The 5,250-nt window shown below is 43.9% G+C and overlaps 1 long non-coding RNA gene across 1 annotated transcript; it reads right to left on the bottom strand.

Moving 5' to 3' along the window:
* Nucleotides 1-4,025: 4,025 nt before the first annotated feature.
* On the bottom strand, nucleotides 4,026-5,042 carry LOC139747554 (uncharacterized). Its single transcript, XR_011712412.1, has 2 exons — nucleotides 4,478-5,042; nucleotides 4,026-4,439 (listed from the first exon to the last, which is right to left on the bottom strand). It is a non-coding gene; the product is annotated as an uncharacterized lncRNA (long non-coding RNA).
* Nucleotides 5,043-5,250: the final 208 nt, after the last annotated feature.

Raw genomic sequence — 5,250 nt, 5'->3', positions numbered from 1 at the left:
TTAACACGTCTCATGCTATTAACACGTCTCATGCTGTAACACGCCTCATGCTGTTAACACGTCTCATGCTGTTAACACGTCTCATGCTGTTAACACGTCTCATGCTGTTAACACGTCTCATGCTGTTGACACGTCTCATGCTGTTACCAGGTCTAATGCTGTTGACACGTCTCATGCTGTTACCACGTCTCATGCTATTAACACGTCTCATGCTGTTAACACGTCTCATGCTGTTACCAGGTCTAATGCTGTTGACACGTCTCATGCTGTTACCAGGTCTAATGCTGTTAACATGTCTCATGCTGTTACCACGTCTCATGCTGTTAACACGTCTCATGCTGTTACCAGGTCTAATGCTGTTGACACGTCTCATGCTGTTACCAAGTATCACGATGTTAACACGTCTCATGCTGTTAACATGTCTCATGCTGTTAACACATCTCATGCTGTTAGCATGTCTCATGCTGTTATGTGATGGAGTGTAAGAGTGTAAACTGTTAATTGATATGGGTAAAACTGATAGTGGAGGGAGAGAGATGGGTGATTATTGGTGTCTATGCACCTGGTCATGAGAAGAAAGATCATGAGAGGCAAGTGCTTTGGGAGCAGCTGAGTGAGTGTGTTAGTAGTTTTGATGCACGAGACCGGGTTATAGTGATGGGAGACTTGAATGCAAAGGTGAGCAATGTGACAGTTGAGGGAATAATTGGTGTACATAGGGTGTTCAGTGATGTAAACGGAAATCGTGAAGAGCTTGTGCATTTGTGTGCCGAAAAAGGACTGGTGATTGGGAATACATGGCTTAGAGAGAGATATACATAAGTATACGTATATAAATAGTAGAGATAGCCAGAAAGCGTTATTCAATTACGTGTAAATTGATAGGCGCGTGAAAGAGAGACTTTCGGATGTTAATGTGCTGAGGGTTGGGGGGGGAGGGGGCAACTGGAGGGACGTCTCATAATTATCTTGTGGAGGCGAAGGTGAAGATTTGTAAAGGTTTTCAGAAAAGAAGAGAGAATGTTGGAGTGAAGAGAGTGGTGAGAGCAGGTGAGTTTCGAAAAGAGACTTGTGTGAGGAAGTACCAAGAGAGATTGAGTGCAGAATGGAAGAAGGTGAGTGCAAATGACGTAAGGGGAGTGGGGGAGGAATGGGATGTATTTAGGGAAGCAGTGATGGCTTGCGCAAAAGATGCTTGTGGCATGAGAAAGGTGGGAGGTGGGCAAATTAGAATGGATAGTGAGTGGTGGGGTGAAGAAGTAAGATTGTTAGTGAAAGAGAAGAGAGAGGCATTTGGGCGATATTTGCAGGGAAATAGTGCAAATTGAATGAGGGATGTATAAAAGAAAAGGCAGGAGGTCAAGAGAAAGGTGCAAGATGTGAAAAAGAGGGCAAATGAGAGTTGGGTGAGAGAGTATCATTAAATTTTATTGAGAATGGAAAGATGTTTTGGAAGGAGGTAAATAAAGTGCGTATGAGAAGAGAGCAAATGGGGACATCGGTGAAGGGGGCTAATGGGGAGGTAATAAGTAGTGGTGATGTGAGAAGATGGAGTGAGTATTATGAAGGTTTGTTCAATGTGTTAGATGATAGAGTGGCGATGTAGGGTGTTTTGGTCGAGGTAGCGTGCGAAGTGAGAGGGTTAGGGAAAATTATTTGGTAGACTAAGAAGAGGTAGTAAAAGCTTTGCAGAAGATGAAAGTCGGCAAGGCAGCGGGTTTGGATGGTATTGCAGTGGAATTTTTAAAAAAGTAGGTGACTGTGTAGTTGACTGGTTGGGAAGGATATCTAATGCACGTATGACTCATGGTGAGGTGCCTGAGGATTGGCAGAATGCATGCATAGTGCTATTGTACACAGGCAAAAGGTTTAAAGGTGAGTGCTCAAATTACAGAGGAATAAGTTTGTTGAGAATTCCTGGGAAATTATATGGGAGGGTATTGATTGAGAGGGTGAAGGCATGTACAGCGCATCAAATTAGGGAAGAGCAGTGTGGTTTTAGAAGTGGTAGAGGATGCGTGGATCAGGTGTTTGCTTTGAAGAATGTGTGTGAGAAATACTTAGAAAAGCAAATGGATTTGTATGTAGCATTTGTGGATCTGGAGAAGGCACATGATAGAGTTGATAGAGATGCTCTGTGGAAGGTATTAACAATATATGGTGTGGATAACAAGTTGCTAGAAGCAATGAAAAATTCTTATCGAGTATGTAAGGCATATGTACGAGTAGGAAGAGAGGAAAGTGATTGGTTCTCAGTGAATGTTGGTTTGCGGCAGGGATGCGTGATGTCTCCATGGTTGTTTAATTTGTTTATGGATGGGGTTGTTAGGGAAGTGAATGCAAGAGTTTTGGAGAGAGGAGCAAATTAGCAGTCTGTTGTGGATGAGAGGGCTTGGGAAGTGGGTCAGTTGTTGTTCGCTGATGACACAGCGCTGGTGGCTGATTCGTGTGAGAAACTGAAGAAGCTAGTGACTGAGTTTGGTAAAGTGTGTGAAAGAAGAAAGCTGAGAGTTTATATGAATAAGAGTAAGGTTATTAGGTACAGTAGGGTTGAGGGACAAGTCAACTGGGAGGTAAGTTTGAATGGAGAAAAACTGGGGGAAGTAAAGTGTTTTAGATATCTGGGAGTGGATTTGGGAGCGGACGGAACTATGGAAGCGGAAATGAGTCACAGGGTGGGGGAGGGGCCAAAGTTCTGGGAGCGTTGAGAAATGTGTGGAAGGCGAGAACATTATCTCGGAAAGCAAAAATGGGTATGTTTGAAGTAATAGTGGTTCCAGCAATGTTATATGGTTGCGAGGCGTGGGATATAGATAGAATTGTGCGGAGGAGGGTGGATGTGTTGGAAATGAGACGTTTGAGGACAATATGTGGCGTGAGGTGCTTTGATCGAGTAAGTAATGAAAGGGTAAGAGACGTGTGTGGTAATAAAAAGAGTGTGGTTGAGAGAGCAGAAGAGGATGTTTTGAAATGGTTTGGTCACATGGAGAGAATGAGTGAGGGAAGATTGTCGAAGAGGATATATGTGTCAGAGGTGGAAGGAACGAGGAGAAGTGGGAGACCAAATTGGAGGTGGAAGGATGGAGTGATAAAGATTTTGAACGATCGGGGCCTGAACATGCAGGAGGGTGAAAGGTGTGCAAGGAATAGAGTGAAATGGAACGATGTGGTATAACGGGGTCCACGTGTTGTCAATGGATTGAACCAGGGAATGTGAAGCGTCTGGGATAAACCATGGAAAGCTTTGTGGGGCCTGGATGTGGAAAGGGAGCTGTGGTTTCGGTGCATTATACATGACAACTAGAGTCTGAGTGTGAACGAATGTTGCCTTTGTTGTCTTTTCCAAGCGCTACCTCGCTCACATGCGGGGGGGGGGGTTGTTATTTCATATGAGGCGGGGTGGCGACGGAAATGAATAAGGGCAGACAGTATGAATTATGTACTGGTTCATATATGTATATATCTGTGTGTATATATATGTATGTATACGTTGAGATGTATATGTATGTATATGTGCTTGTGTGGACGTGTACGTGTATAAATTTATATGTGGGTGGGTTGGACCATTGTTTCGTCTGTTTCCTTGCGCTACCTGGCTAACGCGGGAGACAGCGACAAAGTATAATAATAAAGAAAAAAATATAAGGTATTAAGAATATATGGTGTGGGAGGCAAGTTGTTAGAAGCAGTGAAAAGTTTTTATCGAGGATGTAAGGCATGTGTACGTGTAGGAAGAGAGGAAAGTGATTGGTTCTCAGTGAATGTAGGTTTGCGGCAGGGGTGTGTGATGTCTCCATGGTTGTTTAACTTGTTTATGGTGTTACGAATTCAAATATAATATATCCTGGCAAGGTCGCCAATTTATATTGTTACGAATTCAGCACTTATTATAGCAAGGTCGCCAGCAACATATATATGTTACAAATACTCTACTGGTCCTCGTCTTTGCAAGGACGGTAGATTTGTAATATAGCACAACTCAGGATGACGCTATCTTAACGTTATAGGGTTAAACAAACACAAAGGTTAGAATTACTTATAATGAAAAGAATTCAAATGTACAAGGTGAACACATAAATCAGGCACGAATCATTTACGTTAACACTGAACATGAGTTTAACATTGAACATATGTTAACAATTCCAGATAAGATTTCAAACCAGGAGATCTCTTTCCGTTGACACTTTGCTCGATAGCATTACATTTAGTTAGATTCTGACGTGACACAGTAACAATCGTTGCACTTAGCTAACCTGACGCAACACAGTAACATCATTGTTATACTTAGTTAAGCTTGACTTGACACAGTAACATATCATTACACTTAGTTAAGCTTGGCATGACACAGTAAACATCTTACAACCTAGTCATACTTGACGGGACACAGTAACATCTTACAACCTAGTCAAACTTGACGGGACACAGTAACATCTTACAACCTAGTCAAACTTGACGGGACACAGTAACATCTTACTACCTAGGGCAGCGGTGGCTACGGGGTTCGAGACAGGGAAAGCCTACATTACCTTTTGTTGTTGGGCTCGAGACTGGTGAAGGAATCAAGGTCTCAGACGATTGTCTGAGCTTTTATGTGAATGACCAGCAAGGCAGGAACAGCTGGCCACGCCTCGACCCGCCACCTAGTTCTACTATAGGTCAAAATGACACAATTGCCCTTGATAGGTCAAGAGACTGGTTGTCATGCCCTCTCCTCGACTTGATTGGCTGAAGGAGGCCTAAGGTCCGGCCTACACATGTGGCGTGCATCCAGCCTCCTCTGTTCCTTTGTCCACGCCGGCAGCGAACGCACGTGACGACACACCGTAGCTGTTCCCATGGTTGGACCTGACGCCGTCGACCTGACGTTTGGGTGTTACAGGGCTGGTCAAGGTCTGGGTCAAGACATGATTACTAAGGCAATCAACACGGTCAGGGAGGGTGAGATCCGGGCCGATAGAAGCCGCTCCCTACACCCAGGACACGTCATACACAGAGATACACCAAGACACATACGAACCACGTGGACACAAACACACGTGTTCCGTAACAATGGATGGGGTTGTTAGGGAGGTGAATGTAAGAGTTTTGGAAAGAGGGGCAAGTATGAAGTCTGTTGGGGATGACAGAGCTTGGGAAGTGAGTCAGTTGTTGTTCGCTGATGATACAGCGCTGGTGGCTGATTCATGTGAGAAACTGCAGAAGCTGGTGACTGAGTTTGGTAAAGTGTGTGAAAGAAGAAAGTTAAGAGTA

The sequence above is a fragment of the Panulirus ornatus genome, chromosome 69 (assembly GCF_036320965.1).
Source record: "Panulirus ornatus isolate Po-2019 chromosome 69, ASM3632096v1, whole genome shotgun sequence".
Classification (NCBI taxonomy): Eukaryota; Metazoa; Arthropoda; class Malacostraca; order Decapoda; family Palinuridae; genus Panulirus; species Panulirus ornatus.
This window is presented reverse-complemented; position numbering and strand designations above follow the sequence as displayed.